Here is a 12,590-nt window from a genome sequence, read left to right as displayed (position 1 = left end):
TACCATGGCTACCGAGGAGGGAGTGTCATATGCAGTAGTGTTGTATGGGTCAGCTGAGGCCTTGGGCCTGGAGCTTCCTGCAGTAGCAGTCAGGACTAACCTCCTGACAGAGGGGCTTCAACTGGCGGCGGCATCTTTGGAACCCCTTCTGCCCAACAATGAATTCCTCACGAACGTCCTTCTGGGCACTTGGTTCAAGCCCACCACAGGGGCGCCTGTGGACAGGATGATTGCCCAACGCCACCGCCCGTCCCCGGGCGCCCAACTTTTCGTCTCCCTACACCTGACAGCGGAGAGATTGGTGGTCCAAGCCTCGTCCTCTAAAAGTGCATTTCCTACTGCTCCCCCAGATAGGGAGTCCAAGAAGCTGGACCATCTTGGTAAGAAGATGTTTTCTTCATCCGGCTTAGCGCTGCGGTCTGTGAATATCGCATGCCTTTTGGGCCGTTATACCCATACAGTGTGGTATACGGTTGCGCATGTGCCCGAGGAGCCCCGGACCATTCTCACCTGCGCAATGGTAGAGGGTAGAGACGCAGACAAATTCACAATCAGATGTGGGCTGGATACCGCCGACTCACTGGGCAGAACGGGTTCCACGTCAGTAGCCCGGAGGTGCTAAGCCTGGTTGAGGACGTCTGGTTTTTCTGTGGATGTCCAATCCACCTTACTGGACATGACCTTTGATGGCCGTCACCTTTTTGGTGATAAGGCAGACTCCGCACTCGAGTGCTTCAAGGATTCTAGGGCTACTGCCAGATCCGTGGGCCTCGCAGCGACCTCTCGCCCCACGCAATCTGGTTTTCGCCCCTTTCTGGGCCACCAGAGGCTAGTGGGGGCAGGATTCGCCATCACCTCCCCTACTGGCACACCATCACATTGAACAAGTGGGTTTTGCAGATTGGGGCTACCCCTCCCTCCATGGCCACCATCCTTCCATCGCATGTGGTAGGATCATTTGACTCTCCTCCGCCAGCAAGTTGCAGCTCTTTTGGACAAGGGAGCTATTGAAAGGGTCCCTGTGCCAGAAGTAGGTTGTGATTGCTACTCCCACTACTTTCTGGCACCCAAGAAGGACAAAGGGCTGCATCCTATATTAGACCTCAGGACCCTCAATCACTTCCTTCGGAAGGAGAAGTTCAAGATGCTCATGTTGGCTCAGGTCCTGTCTGCCCTCGACCCAGAGACTGGATGGTAGCGTTGGACTTGAAAGACGCATATCCCTGTCCTGCCGTCCCACAGGCATTACCTGCGGTTTACGGTGGGCAACAAGAATTTTCAGTTCATTGTGCTCCCTTTTGGCCTTCCCAGTGCCCCTCTGGTGTTCACGAAAGTGATAGCAGTGGTTGCAGCTCATTTGCGCCGATCAGGCGTTTCCAGTCTTCCCTTGTCTCGACAACAGTCTGTTGAAGGTTGGCTCATCCCCGACTGTCGTCTCCCACCTCCAGACTACGGCAGACCTCCTGCATATGCTGGGCTTCACTATCAATGTGCCAAAGTCACACCTGACTCCCTCTCAGAAGCTCCTTTACATCTCAGCGGTTCTGGATACGGCGCAGTTTGGGGTTTATCCCCCGAACAGAGAGTCCGGTATATTCGGGCTATGATACCAATGTTTCAGCCTCTATTCCGGATTTCAGTGAGAATGACCCTGAGGCGGCTGGGCCTCGTGGCCTCCTGCATCCTGCTGGTTGATCATGCCAGATGGCATATACGGGCTCTGCAGTGGGACCTAAAGTTCCAGTGGGCGCAGCATCAGGGCAATCTTTCAGACGTCGTCCAGATCTCGGAGGGGACTGCACATCAATTGCAGTGGTGGTTAACAAACCAAAATTGGGTCGGCAGCAGATCCCTCTCCCTTCCCCAACCAGAGCTGACTGACAGTGATGACCGATGTGTCACTCCTGGGATGGGGCAGTCATCTGCGAGAGGTGGAGATCAGAGGACTCTGGTCTCCGGCCTCCACATCAACCTTTTGGAGCTTCGGGCGATTCGTCTGGCACTGAAGGCATTCCTTCTCTCTATCAAAGTAAGAGTAGTGCAGGTGTTCACAGACAACACCAACGCCATGTGGTACTGCAACAAACAGGGTGGGTGGGGTCGTGGAACCTATTTCAAGAGGCTCTTTGCCTTTGGACATGGCTTGAACATCAGGGCATGTCCTTGTTAGTTCAACACCTGGCAGGTTCTCTGAACGCCAGGGCGGACAAGCTCAGCCATCGGTGCATGATATATCATGAATGGCGTCTTCACTCGGAGGTGGTGCAAGGTCTCTTTCAGCAGTGGGGAGAGCCTTGGTTGGATCTGTTCACCACCGAAGAGAACACGCAATGTCTGCAGTTCAGTGTGTTGGTATTTCCAAGGCGGCACTCGCTCGGCGACGCATTTTGTCTCGAATTGAGCTCAGGCCTCCTATACGCCTTTCTGCCAGTATCGCTTCTGGCCGGATTGCTGAAGAAGATAAAGTGGGAATGGACCCAAGTCATTCTTGTGGTTCCAGACTGGGCACGAAGAGTCTGGTACCCTAAGCTCTTGAGCATGGCCATCGATCCTCCAATCAGACTGTCTCTTCGGGAGGGTCTTCTGTCGCAGTGGCAGGGGACGGTCCTCCACCTGAACCTGTCCAGTCTCCACCTCCTTGCGTGGAGATTGAGGGGCGGCAGTTGACAGTTTTTGACCTTCCACCTGAAGTCTGTAATGTCCTTTTGGCAGCCAGGCGTCCCTCTACCAAGTCTGCATACGCCTGTCGATGGAACAGGTCTATGGCATGGTGCACAGGAAAGGCTATGGATCCCCCTTTCTGCTGCCCTTTCAGAGGTACTCTTCTTCATCCTCTCTTTAGCCCAGCCGGGCTCTGCCCTGGGCACTCTTAAAGGCTACCTTTTGGCCATATCTGCCTTTCTTCGTCCCTGCTCATCCTTCTCTTTTCAAGTCCCCTATTGTAAATAGATTTCTAAAGGGCATTACTCATTTTCCTCCTTCTCCTTTCATAATGCCCCAGTGGAATTTTAATCTTGTCTTGACATTCCTTATGTGTGCTCACTTCGAGCCTCTACATAACTGCCCCATCAGACTCTTTACTTTGAAGACTACCTTCCTTGTCGCCATCACCTCTGCTTACTGAGTGAGTGGGCTTCAAGCTCTGTCCTCAAAACCTCCTTTTCTTGCTGTTCATCCAGATAAAGTAGTCCTTCACACAAGGCCCTCTTTTCTTCCCAAAGTGGTTACCTCTTTCCATATAGGACAGACCATCACTTTGCCCACCTTCTTCCTGCCTCCACAAGGAGGAGGAGAGACTCGGCTTTCTGGACCCAAAATGTGTGCTTTTTTATCTAGACTACACAAAAGATTTCCGGGTGGACGATCAACTGTTTGTTGGCTACGTGGGTCCGAAGAAAGGTCGGGCTGTACAAAAACGCACCATCTAATAATAATAATAATCTTTATTCGGCATATAAAAATATGACTACAAAAGAATCACCTTAAAATGTACATGCATCAGGTAAATGCAGTCTCCATAAAAACAACCACAAATACATTCAAAACTAGTTTATATACTGGCATAGTCCCCCAGTTTTGCTTGGTTTCAAGATGCATCCTACAAATTTTTAATACAGTTTAAAAAGTACACTGGTTCCTTTATAGCAGCAAGACTTAGTACAAAAAGTAGAAAGAATTCTTATGGGCTTCCAACACCCTCGTGAGTCTTGACTTTAAAGCAGATCTTAAAAAATTGGAAACACAAAAGAGTGTAAAACATCTGATGATAATTTTAAGAACAATAAGGCAACACGTGCCTGTTTAAATCTAAGCTTTCTTAAAAGGCCCAACAGGAACATTTTTCTATGACAGAGGAGGATAAAATGTAAGGTATCCTGTGGAGACCTATTGTCGCAGCCACAGGGACCTCTATAGACTGTGTGCGCAATAAAACCAGAGGGTACAGCCAATAAATGATGAAATAAGTTTAATCTAAAACGTCTAATTACAAATCTGTCATGTGCACTAGTTATGAGCGATAAATAGGGTTCCATGCCCTGAGTCAATTTAACTAAAGTATATTCTCTCACCGTGGGTTTATAGAGTTCACTATCCTCGCGTTGCGTCGTGACATACGTAAAAAAAAGGTCTTTGATATGCGCCTTTTCCTGGCTACCCACCTTTTCCAGATTGGTAAACAGGTCTGCTCTCCCTAGCGTGGAGAGGGTATCCTTTATGTATTTTAACCACAGGATTTTCAACGTATAATCAAGCAAGAGACAGTCCCGGATTACCAACCTAATAAAACCTGCCGCCTCCTTTGCCCAGATCTTCACCCAACACAATAGGGTTTTAACAGCCACCATGTCAGAAATATATTTGGACCCCAATTCTTCATGATCAATATACACAGGGGTGCTGTGAGGGACTTTCAACAAGCGCCTCAAATATTTGTTCTCCTCAATTTGTAGATTGTTAGGTGCCTTGAGTCCCCAAACCTCGCTACCATATAAAACTTCAGAGCAGCAAAAATAATGTAGTATCCCATCAATCGAGCATGCGCAATTGAAAGGGAACACATACAAAGAATTTATTGAAATATTCCACAATGTTTAAATGAAACTCTATGCACGAAATGTTAATTAAATGAATGTTTTTAACAAAAGAATGAATACAGTAGGTTATTTGTAAACTTGATGAACTATTTAAGCATAACACCCAATATTAGAGAAGCAAAATATTATCCGTGTTTTTGACACACGCGCAGGAAGTGCAACATGTAAATGGTTCATCAAATTTGTTTAACAAAGTAAACACCCAAATAGTACCATCAAGAGTCCTAGCTGGTGACTAGGTCAAGAAGGATGCCAAGACCGATGGTATTTACCTAACTAAGAAAGCTTATGAGAAACTCGCATTAAAGTATGCAATACATGATGAGAAGGGCCATTAATGTGAACAGGGCAATATGTCACAATCATGAACTTATATCAGGAAAGCAGACTACTAATCTTTACTCATGGCTAGTTCTAAAGCGATAGCCATGGTATATCGTCGTTTAACCCCATGGTGTCAGTATGCAATTTGTGCCCCCAACGCTGTTCTCGAATGAAGAGAAACTTCTGAATATCTGTCACGTGTGGGGGAATAAAGGGTTGCTCCAACACTACCCATTTAATATCCCGCTCCGTATGATCATAATTAATGAAATGGTTAGTCATTTTAGTGGAACTCTTTTTACACCTGACAGTGCTTTTGTGTTCAAGGATTTGTGTCTTTATTTTCCTTGTAGTCATCCCAACATATCGCATATTGCAGGGGCACGTGATCATATAGATCAGCTTCTCACTATTGCAGTTAGTGTGTTTAGAGAGACACCATGGTCTATCCGTGCCTATATCAATCTCAGTAGTGTGCGTAGTTTGTGGACAGACCGCACACGAGCCGCACGGAAAGTGTCCCTTAACGGGGGCAAACCCCAAAGGGATACTTGGTTGAGTGTTTTTTTGGAGTGAGGGCGAGTGTGCACCAACATGTCTTTTATATTGCTGCTACGCTTAAAAGCAAACAGGGGAGATGGTAGAGATGTGGCTCCAACATTGAGAATACGCCAATGTTTCAGAATGGGATTCTTGATTCTATTAGAATAACCACAGAACGTTTTAACACAGGTAAGTCTCTTTAATGCTTCTTTGGCTGGTGCTTTTTCAATGAGGACTTCACGATGGTTATTCGAAGCCCTCTTTCTGCACCTACGAATGATGTTAACAGGATATTGCCTTTCTTTAAGCTGTGCAGAAAGGGATCTAGCATGTTCTGTGTATTTCTCCATACTGGAACAGTTCCGACGGAGACGTAGAAATTGCCCAAATGGAAGATTGTCCCACAGGGCTTTTGGGTGGAAGCTATTGTAAGATAACAACGAATTGCGTGCCATCTGCTTGCGATAGAGTTCAGTTGCAAGCAAACCGTTCTCCGGATAGATCCTGACATCAAGAAAAGGAAGGCTGGATTGAGAGAGTTCATATGTGAATCGTAGGTACTCATTTCTTGTATTGAGCCAGCTTTGAAAGGCTATGACTGATGCCGGTGTCCCTTTCCAGATCACAAAGATGTCATCTATGTACCTCTTCCAGGTCAGTATGTGATGTCTGAATGGATTGGATTGCTGGAGAACCTCAGTCTGTTCAAAAGTATGCACGTAGAGATTTGCCAGGCTGGGGGCAAAAACACTGCCCATGGAAGTCCCCGATGTCTGTAGGAAGAGTTCTTCCTCAAACTTGAAAAAGTTTTCATTCATCGCCAAGGTGGCACAGGCCATGATGAAACTCAAAGGGGTGATAGAGTCAAGGTCTTCTTCCTCCAACAGAGATTGAATAGTGACGAGAGTCTCGTCCTGAGGGATACATGTGTATTGTGACTCTACGTCGAACGAGACCAAGAGATCTTCTTCTTGGTCAAAAGTTAAGTCTTGTAACAGGCGTAACAGGTCTTTAGTATCCTGTATATATGTTGGCATCTTCGCTACAATGGGTTTCAAGAAGAAATCCACAAAGGTCGACAAGGGCTCAAGCAGGGACCCTATCCCCGAAATGATAGGTCTGCCCGGAGGTGGTATCTTTCCTTTGTGGATCTTCGGTAACACTTAGAAGTATGGTGTTACAGGATGTTGGGTGGTCAAGAAATTTGCCTCATTGTCAGTTATCCATCCTTCACTTTTGGCCTCATCCACAAGGTCTTTGATGGTATTAGTTAACCCCTTCGTGGGGTCAATTTTCAGGGATCGGTAGTATCTCCTGTCTTCCAGTTGACGTCTACATTCAGTTCTGTAAACTTCTGTATCAAGGATGACAGTGGCACCCCCCTTGTCTGCTGGCTTTATGACGATGGATTCATCCTTCGCCAAAAGTTGTAAAGCCAGTCGTTCGGCTTTCGGATGATTCTGATATTGATTGGTATCCGTGTTGATGATGGTTTCCACATCGTAGAGAACCGCTTTTTCAAAGGCGGCAATCTCAGGAGGGACCAAGTGTATTGGAGGGTTAAATGTAGACTTTGGTTTTAACCCAGTGTTGGTAGTCCTTGAGTCAGTTGTCATTGAAGATTTGTCACTGTAAAAAGCTTGTAGTCTTATTTTCCTGAAGAATCCAGCCAATTCTTGCATGATGGTAAAAGAGTCCCCTTTGATTGTAGGAACAAAGCCTAGTCCTTTTTCTAGGGCAGTTTTTTCCACCTCAGTGGGCACATGTTGGCTGAGGTTCACTACTAGAGTGTTTCGCTGCTCATCCCTGGGACTGCCGATGTCTTCAAGTTGCTGCGTGTCCGTGATGAGGGAGCCGACGTTGTTCGGAGCCATGCAGCGATGCCCCTTACGTGCAGACGTACTGCTGAGATAAAGTTTCCAGATCCAGTCTGACGCCTGGGGAGAATTCACTAGTTAAGGAATCTGTGGCTAGACTATGTCTTTACCAGATACATCGTTACTAAAGGTAAGTAACTTGTTCTACGATGTTAAATTAGGTGGCTGTGCTTCCTCCCTCAGCGGCTTCTGTGGGGGCTGGATGGGAACATACTTGCTTTTTTGACTTGCTCTGAGGTTTGCGTCCTGAGCACGGAACAGAAACAGCCTTAGTGACCGTACTTGACGATCTGAGAATGCGAGCTGACAATGGCCATTCGGTCGTACTAGTGCTTCTGGACATGTCAGCCGCATTTGATACGGTGAACCATAACATTTTGCTAAAAAGACTCATGAACATTGGAGTTAAGGGTCTGGCATTAAAATGGCTTCAGTCCTACTTGTCGGGTAGGCTACAGGAAGTGAGTATTCCACCTTTCACATCTTCATAGACATCCGTCCAACATGGGGTTCCGCAGGGATCGGCAATTAGTCCGATCTTATTAATACATATATGTAATATATATACCTGCGTCCACTCATCCCTATCACCAAATCTTTTGGAGTAGAACTAGTCAACTATGCTGATGACACGCAGCTTGTGTTTTCACTGAAAGGGAATCAAACAGTCTCCATAGACAAATTTCACGAATGCATGCAAAGTACTAAAGACTGGCTTAAAAATATCTATCTCCAATTCAATGGAGATAAAACAGAATTTGTATACTGCACCACAAATAAAATAGCTCGCCCTCTTCCTGTCGATTTCCGGCTCACCCCTACAGATTTACCGTTTATTCCAGGTAAAACGGTACGCAATCTGGGGGTAATGATGGACAACAACCTTCAGTTGGATTCACAAATAAACAAAACAGTCAGTACCTGCTTCTCTTTGATTAGAGCCCTACGGAAGATTCTCCCACTATTGCCACCCACTGCTAGGACTCAAATAGTGAGGAGTGTTATTTTTAGAAAGTTGGACTATTGTAACTCCCTGTACCTTGTAGCACCAAATTCCTTCATACTGAAACTGCAAAGAATCCAAACAGTAGCAGCAAAGTTAGCTTTAAACCGGCAGTGCAGATCCTCCACATTTCTGGCCTTGGGGGATCTCCACTGGTTGCCGATTCGGCACAGAATACAATTTAAATTCCTCTGCATTGTATTTAAGGCAGTACATGGTCTGGGTCCTAAACCACTGCAGAGAAAATTCATGTGGTATATTCCCCCAAGAAATCTTCGCTCATCAACAGCAACTTTAGTGAACATTACAAGATTTAAAAGAGCCAGGACCAGAGGGAGAGCCTTCAGTTCTGCTGCCTCACGGCTGTGGAATGAACTCCCAACTAATATTAGGCAAAGTGAGAATCTAATGCAATTCAGGAGGAAGTTGAAAACCTGGTTGTTCCAGAGGAAGGAGTAATATACAGATTTACTGTTACTGACCCGCTTTTGACAGCCTCCCCTCTTTGTCTTTGTCTGTCTTGTCTTGGGGTTGGCCGTCTTCACGTGCTATGACAGCAAGGTAACTCTCAGCGGCAGGATACCTGTTGGGTGACAGTGCGCTATACAAGTTAAGCTTACATTACATTGCATTTGCCTCTGGGAACATCGTCTGAGGACTCTGGCTGCATAGCCATCTGTAGAACATAAACAGTGGTTGCCTGATCACAATCTCGGCTCGAGGCAAGGATGCCATTTTCAATATATAGCCTTTTGTTTCCTAACATAATCTGAGCAGACACTTCTTCTGAATTCAAGTGGTCCCTGCATGCTGAAGCTTTCACCTAGAAGCTGACTGACATCTCCATGATGGGTGTCTAGTTTGTGACCATGATGGCGTCATACACTCTTAACCAACAGGTAAAGGGGTTAGATCATCCAGACAGGGTTTTCTTGGCAGATTTTACTGTCATACCATAGACACATAAATTAGGGTTAGCATCATAGGAGTATGCTAGATTATTATGGTTTTTTAAATGTATGTTTATATAACCTGTATCAACAGGATGGTGGAACACTTTGTTTTATTCCTTGTGTTTGACACTTATTATAACTTTTGTCTGCTTCTGACTATTACTCACCGCAGCCCATATCTTCTATACAAGAATCATTATGGTACAATAAATATTGAGAGCGCCCCTTCATGAATTCATTGTATATGTCTCTTAGTACTAGAAAGCATGAGTGACTAGGTGAAAGTTTGTATCTGTCACCACGGTTCCTGAAGGAACAGAGTTGATATGTTCAGTAGTTACCAAAACTGTTTGCTCCCTGTTCAGGTTTAGGGGTGCTGACAGTGGCACTATGAGCTAGCTTGTCCAAGGGGCAATATATCCCACGGAGGTGCATGAAATTAGTCTGGCACCATCATAAGTTTATGCTATCCGCAAATGTGCAGTTCCTACTGATTAGTGGAAATTTAAACGACAGACTGGGAGGAGATACTATTGGCAAAATCCTTATCTTGCTCCCGCTCCCCTGTAGGGACAAGCAGTCTTATTCTTGCACACACAACAAAGGATTTAGATGACAACAGTGCCAATCGTATGGACAACGGGTATAATAACTGCAGGCCACCGAGAGTCCCACTACTCAGATCCATTTCTTTGGACACCTGCATCACACCCTGAAGTGAAACAGGAGGTGAGGCGTTACTACGCTTGGGTGGAATTACAATTCCCACCATGTCTGACCCCTACGTCATTGCACAAGTAGCACCCACAACAAAGGGCTGTTTCTCAAGGGTGCGAATTGCAACGTCAGAGGACTGCTTAACAGTGTTAATTCTTTTGTTTGGATCATTGGATAGAATAAATCCCTCTACTTTGTTTCCATGTTTTTTGTCTTCCTTTCCCTGTAGGTTATCATCCGTAATCATCCTTTACTGGTCCCTTGAAGGTGAATTATTTTGAATTATTGTGTTTTATGGTTACTTATTACCCATACAGACATCCTCTGTCCAGTTAGCTTTTGTCAGTTTAGCTTAACTTGGTCAGTCTTGCTTTACTGTTCTGGATTGCTTTCTGGTTTACCTACTACAGAGATTAGCACAGTCTGGCCCTTTCTACCTGTCAACTAGAACCTAACTGTGCTTTCTACAATTGAGTGCTGTTCCTGTGAGAAAAGGTCTGTGAGTTGGTGTTGATGTAATGATTTCTGGTAACCTGGCCCTATTCTCTTGTTCTCAGATCTCTGACCCAACCCAACTTAATCCTTTTTGCCCAATACTTCTAAATTACAAACCATTTCTTACCTTGTTTTGTGCATGCCAGTCAGTTGCAAGTGTTTCAAGTCAGCTTGATTTTGATGACAAGGATATCTGGGATACATCCCAAGTAACATCAAGCAAGTTCTATTAGGACTGTTACCGACGCCACGGCACAAGAAGCTTAGCAGGCGGTTTGTTCTTCTGGGGCTAGTCCTGGCCAAGAGACGTGTAGTCTCTTGCGACCCTGTGAACCGTTGAATGACTAAGAGATGTATGGGAATGGGCGACTGCAGAATCGGTGCGCATGAAATTTGTACGGACGATCACCTGGTATGGGCCTCCAAGCTAGAATAATTAAAAGATGAAGGGACCCCGAGCCTCAGGGCACCCCAGAGGGGGAATCCTCCCTCAGCAGGGAAAAGAATTATCAGAATGCCTAGGCCATACTCAGTAACCCTGATGCTAGGTAAAAAACTGAATTTCTCCATGTAACCATGTACACTGACACAGACTGGAGGGGATTAGGGAGGGTGGTTAGGTAGTTAACTCACTATGACGTTTTCTTTGTAATATGACATAAAGGACTGTGTGGGTCAGGATACGGTTAATGTGTGGGCGTCAAATGTAAGCAATGACTCGTACATCCAGATGTAATGTTTGTATTTGCAAATGCCAATAAAAACAATTCCCCCCCTAAAAAAAGATATCTGGGATACAAGTGTAGTCAAAACATCCCGAACTCCTGAGCAGCCATCAGACTATAGTATTGGACCTCAGCTTAATAGATGAAGGAGTCAACATTTGTGCTTCTGAGTCACAAACAACTCAGTCCCCCAACTATTGTAGACATTAGCAAAATTGAAAGCTGACCTTCTTGCCAGTTCTAACAACAGAGTGTCATTGATGACACCCAGCTTCTGTTTGCCCCATGATACTAGCACCAACTCACCATTTACTTGCCCTCCTACCACCAGACCCCTTGTTGTTCTCCCACACCTGCCAAACGGGTAGAATATACCCCTACCAGAGAAGTTTAATGGTGATACAGAGAAAATTTGATAGAGACCTCTAGCTACAGACTCCTTACCTTAGAATTATTCCCAGGCGACAAATTGTCGTGAGCCATACCCCTGCGCGTCGGTAGTTGGCTTCGTTTGGCTCTGTGTGTCATCATCAGCGTCATATGTGTCAGAAGTAACGTGCGCTGTGCCTATATAGGCACCACCTGAACGTGCTGATGTCAGTTCTTTTCTTTCCGCATCAGTCAGCACAGATGAGAGCTACACCTTTTCATTTTTTGACTGACTCTTTTTAGACTTTTTGTCGAATTTTTATTGAGACCTTTTCTCCTGGTGTGGCAGGTATGTCAGCTAGGAAAACTGGCTTCAAGCCCTGCCACGCCTGTCACAGACATATGTCAGTAATGGACCACCATCTTGTTTGCTTCTTGTGCCTCAAGCGCAATCACAATGCAAAGACCTGTGTCCACTGCTATGCCATGCATCTCACGGCCTCGAGGGAGCAGTTCCTCAAGTTTCTTGCTGCTTAACAGGTGATGTCATGACGGTCTAAATCCCGGTTGAGAGGAAGGTCCCGAGATTAGTCACAGATTCAAAGTCATCTTCCAGTAAGCCCCACAAAAAGAAGAAGAGTAAGAAGTCGAAGAGGTCTTCGACTTTGCCCTGTCTGTCGAAGTCATCTGACTAGATGAGGGAGTGTCGTCATTCAAGGCCTGGCTTCATTGTAGACTCTGTGCCTCACCAAGGGCCCGATTCACAGAACTAACTTAAGACACAATCCTAAACTTACTACCATTTTGGTATTCACAGAAGGCACTTACTCATTTTGGTATTCACAGAAGGCACTTACTCATTTCGGTATTCACAGAAGTTAGGAGTCCTAACTTTAGGACTCCTAAATGCCTTCTGTGAATACCGAAAGTCTTAAAATTAGGATTTTTCTCAGTTTAGTAGTAGTATAGTTAGGACTCCTAACTTTAGG

At 45.6% G+C, this 12,590-nt stretch overlaps 1 protein-coding gene across 1 annotated transcript in view; it reads left to right on the top strand.

Annotated features, from left to right (window-relative positions):
* Positions 1-12,590, top strand: part of UNC80 (unc-80 subunit of NALCN channel complex) — a 3,271,126-nt gene that overhangs the window by 2,567,978 nt on the left and 690,558 nt on the right. The window lies entirely within an intron of this gene.

The sequence above is a fragment of the Triturus cristatus genome, chromosome 3_2 (assembly GCF_964204655.1).
Source record: "Triturus cristatus chromosome 3_2, aTriCri1.1, whole genome shotgun sequence".
NCBI classification, from domain to species: domain Eukaryota; kingdom Metazoa; phylum Chordata; class Amphibia; order Caudata; family Salamandridae; genus Triturus; species Triturus cristatus.
Note: the sequence above shows the minus strand (reverse complement) of the source record. Positions and strands in the feature narration are given on the sequence as shown.